Raw genomic sequence first — 12503 nt, 5'->3', positions numbered from 1 at the left:
GAGTTGTAGCATTATATTATATAAAATGTCTAAAGAGGGCTTCCTGTCTGGCTCAGTCAGTAGAGCATGTAACTCTAGATCTCAGAGTTCTGAGTTCAAGCCCCACTACGGGTATAGAGATCACTTAAAAATAAAATCTTAAAAATGAGTAAAAAAAGGTAAAATGTCTAATGAAAAATCCTGAGACATTTAACAACAGAAAAGAATTACCTACCCACACACAGGGAAAATAAAAGATAATAGACACTAACTGTAATAGTAACCATATATCAGAGTTAACACAGAAAGACTTCAATGTAGGTTATAAATATATTCAAATGACTAAAGAAAACCCTGATTAGCAGATGCAAAAGAGGTTATGAGAACAATGTCACTTCAAAATAGAAAATATCAATAAAGAGAAACAAGATTTTAAAAATGGAAATTCTGTAGTTAAAACTAAAAAGAATTCACTAGAAGTGTTCAACAGTAGGTTTAATGTTTATTTATTTTTGACAGAGAGAGAGATAGAGAGAGAGAGAGAGAGAGCGAGCATGAGTGGGGGGAGGGGCAGAGAGAGAGAGGGAGACACAGAACCTGAAGCAGGCTCCAGGCTCCGAGCTGTTAGCACAGAGCTCGACGCCCAGCTTGAACTCACGGATTGCAAGATCATGACCTGAGTTGAAGTCAGATGCCCAACTTACTGAACCACCCAGGCACCCCTTACAGTAGGTTTAAACTGGTAAAAGAAAAAAACTAGCAAACTTGACAACAGATTAATAGAGATTATATAATATGGAGAACAGGGGGACAAAAGAACAAAAGAAAGAAAAATAAACAAAACCTCTGAGAAACAGGGGATAACATTAAAAACACCAACATACATGTGAGAGTACAGAAGGAGGGAGAGAATGAAAGGAGAAAAAAATTCAGAGAAAACTTACCAAATTTAATGAAAAACATTAATCATTTCATCCAGGAAGTTTAATGAACACTGAGTAGGATAATGACAAAGAGATACACAAAGAAACACATCATAGTAAAAAATGCTGAAAGCCAAAGACAAGGAGAAATCTTGCTGGTGGAGAAGAAAGAAACTATAATTGGGTGCCTGGGTGGCCCAGTTGGTTAAGCATCTGACTCTTGATATCAGTTCAGATGATGTTCTCACAGGTTGTGAGTTCAAGCCCTGCATCAGCTGACAGCGCTGAGCCTGCTTGGGATTCTTTCTCTCCCTCTCTCTTTGCCCCTTCACCACTAGCACTCCGTCTCCCTCTCAAAATAAATAAATAAACTTAAAAAAGAAAACTACTATCAATATAACAGACTCTAAGTAATATTAATAAGCCACTTCTCAATAGAAACAATAACGATCAAAAGACAGTGGGAAAATATATTTACAGTGACAAAACAAAAACTATCAACCTAGAATCTAAATCCAGCATCATTATCTTTCAAAACTGAAGCTAAAATTAAGTCCCAGATGAACAGAAACTGAGTGAATTTGTTGTCAGCACACTCAACTACAAAAATGCTACATAAATTTCTTTAGACTGGAAACATGTCACTCTAGACAGTAATTTCAATCCCCATACAAAACAAACAGCATCAGTTGGGTAATTATATAATTATAAAATACAATTAAATACTTATTTCTTTTCCTTTTTTCTCTCAACTGATTTAAAAAGTTATCATATAAAACAAAATACAATTAAGTACATATTTCTTCTTTTTCTCTCAATTGATTTTTTAAAGTTTATTTGAGAGAGAAATAGAGAGCAAGTGGGGAAGAGGAAAAACAAAGAACAAAAAAGATGAAACAACAAACAAAAAGTACAATCGGACCAATAATACAGAGACACGGGTGGTTACCAGAGGGCTGGGGTGCGGGGAATGGGCAAAGGAGGTGAAGGGAAATGGGAGGTAGGAGAGTCCAGTTATCGAATAAATAAATCATGAAAATAAAAGGCACATCATAAGGAATACAGTCAATGATATTATAACAGCATTGTATGGTGACAGATGGCAGCTACAGTTGTGGGGAGCCTGGCATAACATATAGAGAAATTGAATCACTATGTTGTACACCTGAAACTAATGTAACATTGTCTCTCATCTCTACTCAAATTAATTTTTTTAAGTGGGATTGCATTAAACTAAAAAACTTCCTTATAGCAAAAGAAACCATCAACAAAGTGAGAAACAACTTACAGAATGAGAAAAAAAACATATCTGTGAACCACGTATCTGATAAGCATTTAACACTGGAAAAACACATAAAGAATTTATACAACTCAATAGCAGCAAAACAAAATAAAACAAATAATCCCATTGAAACGGGAAAAGGGCTTGAAAAGACATTTCTCCAAAGAAGAGATACAAAAAGCCAACGGGCACCTGAAAATATGTTCTACATCGCTAGTCAGGGAGGTGCAGATGAAAACCACGATGAGACATCCTCATGCCTGTTAGAATGGCCATCATCAAAAAGACATGGTATAAAAAATGCTGAAATGTACATGGAGAAATTCTTTTATGTGCTTATCTTTCTCGTAAGTACTTATAAGTACTGTATAGCAGATCCTCCATACATGTTTTACTAATGAAGTTATAAAGAACAAACGCTCAGGAATATGTAGCTTTATCGTTATTTTTCCTACAATCCCATTTCACAGCTAAAGTTTGATACCACTTAGAATTTTGGCTCTTTAAATGCAATTATTAGTAAAATCCCTGTGTGTGTGAACATCATTCTAACTTAGCTATGAATTGATGTCCCAGGATTCCTAATCCAGTGCAAGCTGAAAATAAGAGATCTGGCGTTTAATTAGTTAGTTATTTTTATCAGTCTGGGAAATTGGTGAGTCTTTAATTTAAGACTCATTTTGTACTTTTAAATTATTTTAATTATGGCAAAGTATTCAGGTGCAATATGGTAGCCATTTATAAATAAATAAATAAAATTAAATAAAATACAAGATCATTATCATTATGTGTAATGTACTAATTACACAGAGCTCTATTCAGGCCAAATTTGATTACTGTGATTCTTCATTGCTATTTCCCTAGATTTAAAAGCCAAGCATTATTACAACCAATTTCTTTTAATTTTATGATGGACTCCTTTTATTTTACTCTTTCTCTCTGTTGCATGTGAAAACACAAAATTGTACTGAGAATAAAACTACATTTTTCTCCTCTTTTGAGATAATTAGGAACTGTCCTTGTTTGTCTTTGAATTTAAAATGTATAATTCAAAGTCTTTATGTTAAAAGTGAATGCCCAATATTACAGTATCAGCTCCTATTAGTATTGCTTTGTATATGTAGTCCTATTAACTTTAGAGTACAGAACGAAGAGAATGTGAAAAATTTTAAAAGAGAAAAAAGTGCTAGAGATTTAAAGATGGAAGTAACTAACTTCTGATATGGAGTATCAGAGCCCAGAGTGAACAATCCACATGTCCTTGCACTATACTGGTCTGTTCTGAAAGACCCAACATGGATTAATAGTGGAAACTTGGTTAAGTCCTCAGGGTGTCTTTAATACTGCGCGTATATAAACTTTATATGACAATCTGAAAAATGTTTTTGCTTTTAAAAAATAAGATAAAAACAATTGCTATCCACTGACACATACTATATGATAGTTTTTAACATTAGTTGATTTATATGTACCATCATCCAAATCTCACAGCAACCCTCTGGGTACACATCAGTATCCCAGTTAGAGAAGAGGAAGCAGAAATAAACATAGTTTAAAGCCATTTCCGAAGGTAACGAGGAACATGCCAGAGCTTGGGTTTGAATCACAGCTACCTAACTACAAAGCCTAATTTCTTTCTATGAGAAGATTGTGAGCTAAAGACTAGATTATAGGATGAGTTTTCTTTAAGGATGTCTGGCTAGAATCAGCGAGAAACGAATAAGGATGGGTCATAAAATTTTAGGATACAAGATTAATGAGGTAACATCACTTTTTCTTAAAAAGTATATTTACTTTGAGTGAGAGAGAAAGAGTTGGGGAAGGGCAGAGAGAGGGAGGGAGAGAGAATGTCAGTCAGGCTCTACACTGCCAGCACGGAGTCCCACTGGGGGGCTGGAGCTCACAAACCATGAGATCATGACCTGAGCCAAAATCTAGAATTGGACGCTTAACTAACTGAGCCATCAGGAACCCTAACTTTATTTTTTAAAGCGCATCCCTATTTAAGTGCTATAACATAAAGACTCTAATATGATACTAGAGATAAAATATCCTTTCACCCTCTAATAATAACAAAAGGATAACTGATGGTCCAAATACATTTAGAACCTTTTCACAAACACACAGTAATAATAGTCAGGACAACTATCAAATTAATTTTTAATTTTTTTTTACATTTATTTATTTTTGAGAGACAGAGAGAGATAGAGCACAAGTGGGGCAGGGGCAGAGAGAGAAGGAGACACAGAATCTGAAGCACGCTCAAGGATCTGAGCTGTCAGCACAGAGCCCCACGCGGGGTTCGAACCCACAAACCACGAGATCATGACCTGAAGTTGAACACTCAACTGACTGAGCCGCCCGGGCGCCCCTCTAATTAATGTTTTTGAAGCCAAATGGAGAAAGAGATTTTATCCACAGGAAAAATTAATATATCATTGAAAAGCGTAATAATTTAAAAGGGTAAATATTCCAAAATTTTTTAATTCTTTTCAATTATTTCACTCAGGTACTTAGTAGCCCAATTATCCCTACTGTGTGTATAGTACAATTGGAACTTGCTTTAAGAGATAATGTCCCTTTATGGTTTTTAAATTTTTTTAAATTTTATACAAAGGGTGATTTACATTTAAAATATTAATGTCTTTAAAATCTTTCCTTCTAAATGTATGTTTGGTGTTGGTCTTACCTTGATGAATGAAAATGTGAGCAGCAAATTAACCAGTATTCTCAAGTATCAGTGCTGCTATTTTGTGAAAGGCCAGGGAAACTAGTGTTTGTTAGCAAATGTTGACCACAAGCATGTATATCTATCCCCATGTTGCTATAGATTCTTTCGATGAAAAGTTCAAAAACAGATAAGTCAATGAGAAGTAAAATTCAACTTCTGACAACAGGTTTCGAACCCTTGGTATGGACTGATTCTGAAACGTCTGGTATGGAAGCTTTCTCCTGTATAGGCTTGCACCGGGAACCTGGGATGCTCAGGCTATAATCTACAGTGAAGCCTGCTAGAACACCGCTAGCCACCAGTTTTAGGTGCTTAGAGTTATTATTGAATGTACTTCTTGGGTATTAGCCTCAGGCAGAGTGAGGATGGGATGGGAAATTCTTGAGCATCACTGTAACTTCCTGGAAGTACTGACTAGTGTGCTTCAATAAATGTGCTTATCTTATCTACCCAAAGTTGCAGAGAACTTTCACTGTGCTAAGACTTTGGTGGTTATAGAAATTAAGAATCATTTATGGGGGCACCTGGGTGGCACAGTCAGTTAAGCGTCTGACTTCAGCTCAGGTCATGATCTCACGATTCATGAGTTCGAGCCCTGCATTGGGCTCTGTGCTGACAGCTCAGAGCCTGGAGCCTGCTTTGGGTTCTGTGTCTCCCTCTCCCTCTCTCTCTCTGCCCCTCCACTGCTAGTATTCTGTCTCTACCTCAAAAATAAATAGACATTAAAAAATGGTTTAATAAAAAGTAGAATAATTTATCTAACAAATTCATTCAATGGGATTTATTGAGCACCTGCTATGTATTGGTCATTGGGGATATTGTCAAAATGATGGATGAAATTTTCGTGACCCTGTAGTTATAGAGATATAGAAACAAGTTACACAAGCATATATTTATATGATTGCCCATCCTGAAGTGAATGTGCAGAAAATGTGTGAAGGCAAAGGACAAAAATAAAAGAAGAGCAGGAGACATTTTTAAACCTGGTTTTAATAAGATTAGATTTACATTTCTGCAAAACTGCTATGGCTGAATGCAAATGATTTCAGAGGGACCAGAGTGATGGTAGAGAACTAGTAATAAAACTAATGTGGAAGTCTAGGCAACACATGAGCATCATCTGAATTAGTGTAGCAATAGGCAAGAAAAGTAGAACAGGATGACTAAACTATCACCAATGTTGTACCAATAAGGACACTCTATGAATTTAGTCACATGAACTAAATTTTAACCTATAGGGAAAATAAAAATATAATACATAAGAAAGTCTAGTTTGGACAATAGTTCAATGACTACTAAGGACTTCGTGCACCTAGAGCCAGTTAGTCATATGAAAAGTCTGTACATTACAGAAACGAAGCTGTATTCTATCATGACAATTTACTAGAATATTTTGCTTAAACTAATGACCAAAATTAGACACAAATTCTTAATAATTTGTTACTGATATATAGCTCAGGACTATCCAGACCAAATATCTTGTAAAAGCTATCCTTTCCATTTAACACTATTCCGTAAATATTTATCAACCACCCACATTTTATCAGGCACTGTGCTAACTGTTGGAAATCAATGATAGTAAAATAAAAGCACATAATATCTCTGTATCTCTCTCCATCTAATGGTGCAACCAGGCAATCTGAATAAAATGTGATGTCATTGCATTACTTTATCTGTAACGATGTTGGTGGAGTACAATATTTTCAGAAGGTACAGGAAAGATGACGAAAGAGTCGGCATGTAGAAGGCATGACAATTATGTCAAGTTGACAGGAAGTGTGAAAATAAAAAGAGTGCTGATCGTCCATTGAGATGGAACACAACTTACACAGATTCTCAGTAAATAGATAAATATAAAACGTTGGAGGAACGGAAAGTGACTCAATAATGTCTGCAGCAAAATATGGTAGGTGTTTGAGATTGAAATGAAGATTTTAGTTTAGTTTAGTTTTTATAAATTTTTTAATGTTTATTTTTTAGAGAGAGTGTGAGCAGGGCAGGGGGGGCACAAAGAGAGAGGGAGACACAGAATCTGAAGCAGGGTCCAGGCTCTGAGCTGTCGGCACAGAGCCTGAGGCGGGATTAGAACCCACGAACCACAGGATCATGACCTGAGCCGAGGATGGATACTTAACGGACTGAGCCACTCAGGTGACCGAAATGAAGATTTTAGTGAAATAGGTTATAGAACAGAGAAAGATAGAGGTGAGCTAATTAAAAACCACATAAACCATAATAGAGAGTTTAGGCTTGATCTAAAGTGAAAAAGAATGGTACTTAAAATTTTATTTTATTTTTGAAGTTTATTTATTTATTTTTGAAAGAGACAGAGAGAGAGAGCACAAATGAAGGAGAGGCAGAGAGAGGGAGACAGAGGATCTGAAGTTGGCTCTGTGCTGACAGGGAAAGCCCGATGTGTGGCTTAAACTCACAAACAGTGAGACTATGACCTGAGCCAAAGTCTGCTGCTTAAGTGACTGAGCCACCTAGGTGTCCCAGTACTCAAATATTTTAGAAAGAATTACCAGTACTTACATTTCAGCACTATAACTGAGGTTATAATGATGATAATAGACATGAGAAGATCAAAGCTGGAATCAGTAAAACTGATTAAGAGACTGTTAGGAACCAACCAAACAGACAGACAGACAAAAGGTGGCAGGTGTTATCCATTAGGATATATACAATCGGATGATGTTTAGAAATATTTAAAGTAAAATCAAAAGGTCTTGGTGACAATTTGACTCTCTGGGTTGATTAAACTATTGGGAGAGAAGCAAGTAATTCTTAATTATGTTCTCCACAATTTCTTCTGGTTACTCTGTGATGAGATGTGGATATGACAATGGACTTGATTTGCTAGGGAGAAATAACATGAAGCAAGTCAATGTATATTTAACAGCTGACATGTACCTTTTTACACCCAGCATATAAGCACCATGATTTTGGGAAAATCAAAGGTAACAGACTACAAAACAGTATTCCTTCCAGCACACCAAACCCTGAGTAGACCAAATACTAGTTGGCTGTTTTTCACTACACATGTCAGAAAATGGTGTTCCTTCAATTTGGAGAGATTGATTAGCAAAAGATATGGTATTTATAAGAAGCTCACAAAAATAGGGGAAAATATCAAGGAATTAAAGATAAAAGTGACTGTGGATAAAAACTGAAGATGAATGCTAAAATGTAGTTTTGAGTACTAGGGCAATTATGCAAATATAAACAGTTCACAAAAGCCCATTACACTTGCCTGCAAAATAAATTGAAGAATGCTAACAGGTCAGGATTATTAACGTATCATCTTTTCCAATTTGTGAAGTAACAAAAGTAAAGAGTCCAGGCTAAATCATTAAATTCTAAATCTTAAGAGAGGAATTAATTAACAATATTAAGACTATTGTTTCTTAACTGAATACAGTGAAAGCTCTGAAGCCATTTTTTCTACCCATCAATTCACTAAAACACCCCACAAGGTTGAACAGTTTAAAATCTTTAAAATGTGGAATGAGAAACAAGTAAGAGTGAGTATATTTAGTTTCTAACTTCCTCTCCTGGATATTTGTATGCTTAGGCCTCTGACTTAAGCCAGAAAGATAGATATAAAAACCAAAGTTCAACAAGCAAGTGGTAGCACAAAAAAAAAAAAAAAAAAAAAATCAAAGGAAGGAAATGACCTAGAAAGCACAGAGAAGGTGTAAAAAATTTCAGAGAAAACAGAAAAAAAAGTGCCTAAAATTGATAGCTTTTGGTGGAGCCAGAAAAATCAAATCTTGCTGGTGAGAATTCCAGAGAAATGCCATGCTTAAACTTCAAAATGCGGCCAACACACCTTTAATCATATTAAAAAAAAAAAAAATTCAGTTCGAGTAGGTGCTAAAACAACTAAAAAGGATGATAAAGTGTATAAAGTTTGGAGAAAAGAAAACATATTTAGAGTAAGGTATTTAGATGAGTTTTTAAGAGAAGAATGAGTAACATCAGTGGATGGGATATGGGATCATTTAGTTTTCACACGTGTTTGTGGCTATTCCAGAGTGGTTATTTACTATCCCATGCCTAAAGCTTTCCTCTTCTCGCTGTTAAAACTTCTTGCTTTCAGTAAGCAGCTGGTCCAGGGATCTGCTTCTCACATATTGCTGGGACATTTGTTGTATGATATTGACACAGATGAAGTCAAGATTATGCTCCAAAGGAATATCCGTTTTATCTATTGGTACTCCTGGTGTTTTTGGTCCATATTTAGTAGAGTTTTAGGATCCTCATGCATTTGAAAACGATTAGAATGCATGAGCATAATTGTAACCATATGACAAGAATTAGTTAATATTTTTCACCTTTAGATTAATATTAATATTCATATTTATTGAAGTGAATCATTTACTGTGTCCTCAGTTTAGCAAGGTCAATTGCTTTAGATTTTCCTCATCAAAGCTTATCCTTGATCCATTTATTCATTTTCTGATTTTCTTTTAATACAACTGAGATATCTGTGTTATGACTACAATAGATTCTGTGCAGATATTTTATCAAATTCCAGATTTGCCATTTAACTTACGAAATATTGTAAGCTGAAAATAGACTATCAAATCTCTTTTCCTTTTTATCCCAGAGGAGAAAAGAGAAAGGACAATTAATAAAACTGAATATACAGTTTTGCCTGCATTGTGGACCTCATCAACCAATTTTGTTGTACTACATTATTTTCTCTCTGAAAAATTAATTATATATAAAATTTAGAGTTCCTGCTTGATGGCATTTTACTGTGTTCTTTACAATAAACATTCAATTTGGACGGAGAATTCTCAAAATTCATATTATAATATTATTTCACTGAATTAAAAAGTGCAAAGATGATAATTTTCCACTTCAAGAAAATTATTAAATATGAGATACCATATGTTTTCACTCTTATGTGGATCCTGAGAAACTTAACAGAAACCCATGGAGGAGGGGAAGGAAAAAAAAAAAAAAAAAAGAGGTTAGAGTGGGAGAGAGCCAAAGCATAAGAGACTCTTAAAAACTGAGAACAAACTGAGGGTTGATGGGGGGTGGGAGGGAGGGGAGGGTGGGTGATGGGTATTGAGGAGGGCACCTTTTGGGATGAGCACTGGGTGTTGTATGGAAACCAATTTGACAGTAAATTTCATATATTAAAAAATAAAAAAAAATTAAAAAAAATAAAGCTATAAATTAAAAAAAAAAGAGAGAGATAAGGAGTAAAGAAAATGAAGGTAGTAGCATATGAAAAAAAAATGAGATCATTGGGTTTGTTCATTTTTAGGATGGAAGAAAAATGAGATCGTTGATTTCTAAGATAGTCAAATGAAATTTGTATTCTAAAATGAATGATATATTAAAAGGGAAGCATTATGATGTAAGAGAGTGAGATGGGGAGAGAACTTTGAGAAATGTCCTTGAGCAATTAGGGGGAATGTGTCCCTGTGAATAGAAGTTAGGATTGCTTTTGGCTACGAACATAGATGGTAGTACCTTTGGAATGAGAGAAAAAGGTGGATTATATGGGAGCAGAAATACGAAATGATTTGATATAGCAGTATAAGTTAATCTGTTATTCTTTGCTGGCTTCTATTTTCTCAATGAAATAGAAAATGAAATGGGAATTTGGAGTGTGAATTAACTGTCCAGGCCCCTAGGGAAATGGGAGAGATCATAGGTTAGGAGAGTGTAGAATGTTATGTTCAGCTGCATGGGTGTAACCATAGACCAAGTATACAAGGGATATCCCATAAAACTCATAATTTAGCAGCAGAAGTCTGTACTTCAGAGAGTGGGATAGATCCCTTCATGGCATTACTGTGAAATAGAAATAAAGCAAGGTTACATCTATATTTTTACTTCAGAAATTCTCTTTTCCCAATAAATGCCAACATCTGCCAAGATCCAACTAAAATGTTTGTGAAACTTACTCCAATTCCCAGATAGAATTAAGTTCCCTTCCAAAGCAGCCCCATGTCACTTTGTAGTGATTTCAAAATTGGCATTTGTCACATTAAATAAAAACATTTAAAAATGGCTTATCAGCTCTATCATTCTGTGACTCATTCGGCAAAAGAACGTCATAGTAGAAATGAGTCTTATTCATTGAAACTTAGAGAATAAAATAATGAAGAAGGCGACTTGTTCAGTCCTATTCAGAAAATGTGAAAGCTAAAATGTTACACGACCTTTGGAAGTTCCTAGCAGCCATATGATTTTGCATGCGTATTTTGTAGAGAAATATTCAGAATAGATTTCAAACTGTTTTTGAAATGGGTTGATAGATCATTTTGTGGATTATTTTGAATGTTGCTCCAGCAGGCAGAATATATTAGCATTCATCTTGGAAAGGAAGTGGCAGCATATCTATTTCTGTAATTCCAGTGAAAGTAATCAGTTCATTGGGGGAAATAACAAGCTAAGACTTCAGACAAACTTAACTTAAACTGCCTGGCCTCATGTTTAGTTGACGAATTCTCTAACAATGGGTTGTTGGTTCCTGCTTAGGGATTTTGCTCTGAAAAATAAATGTTTTGCTAACTCTTGCACTGAGTGCTGTTGCATAACCTATGTCAAGACCAAATTCAAAATTCAGATTTGCCTGGCTGGTCTGGTACAGCACGTGACTCTTGGTCTTAGGGTCACGAGTTTGAGCCCCATGTTGGGTGTAGAGATTACTTAAAAAAAAATCAGAGGTAGATCTGTTTAAAAGAGAGAAAAAGGAGAAGGGTTTTATTCCCTTTATATAACTCCTGTCCTCTCCACTTGTGAAAAAAGCTACTAGTGCCTGCCAGATATTTGTTGTTTATACATTTTGGATGACCCCCACTGGGATCCAAAATTTTTCACCTAACATACATTTTATTCATTGTCTCCAGAAAACGCTATAACTTTACTCTCCAGAGACTTGGACCACAATCAGTTCCCGTAAAAGCCTATTTATATTGTTCCCTTATTCTGTTACAGGTCTAAAACACTATAATGTATACTTTTAACCCAAGGGTCAACATGTTCAGTTTGATTAATACCAGAGACTGACTGAAGAATTTGTTGACTAGAATGCCACATATTCAGATCTCTCTTACTCAAATATTCAGTAATAAATGCATTTTCACTACGCATTATTATTATTTTCACTATGATTCTGAAAACTTTCATGTTTTTCTTCCTGCTCAAAGAGCCGTGCTTCTAAGCACCATAGTAAATCCCTATTCTGTTTATTGTTAAGTTCATTACAAATAGTACAAAAGGGAAGGCAAAAAAAAAAAAAAAAAACCTGACGATAATTGTTCTATGAAAGATAATATATTAATTTATTTCACTATCTCTATTCATAAGCATAAAAGTAATTTAAGTGTATTTTTCTAATGCTTAATTACTTTTGTAACAGAAATGCAACAAAAAGAAATTAAGAACAAATGCATGCTTATTAGGAGATATGTTTGTTTTCTTAGATATATACTATCATAAATAAAGGAAGTGAATCTCCACTCAATCTTTTTTTTTTTTCTTTTAAACATTAAAGGATTTAAGCAGGTGAAGTTAAGAGTTACTAAGTTAAAATTTTTTTTTAAGATCATCATTAGTC

This window comes from Panthera leo, chromosome B1 (assembly GCF_018350215.1).
Source record: "Panthera leo isolate Ple1 chromosome B1, P.leo_Ple1_pat1.1, whole genome shotgun sequence".
Lineage (NCBI taxonomy): Eukaryota > Metazoa > Chordata > Mammalia > Carnivora > Felidae > Panthera > Panthera leo.
The sequence above is the reverse complement of the archived record's forward strand: the minus strand, read 5'-3'. Positions refer to the sequence as shown.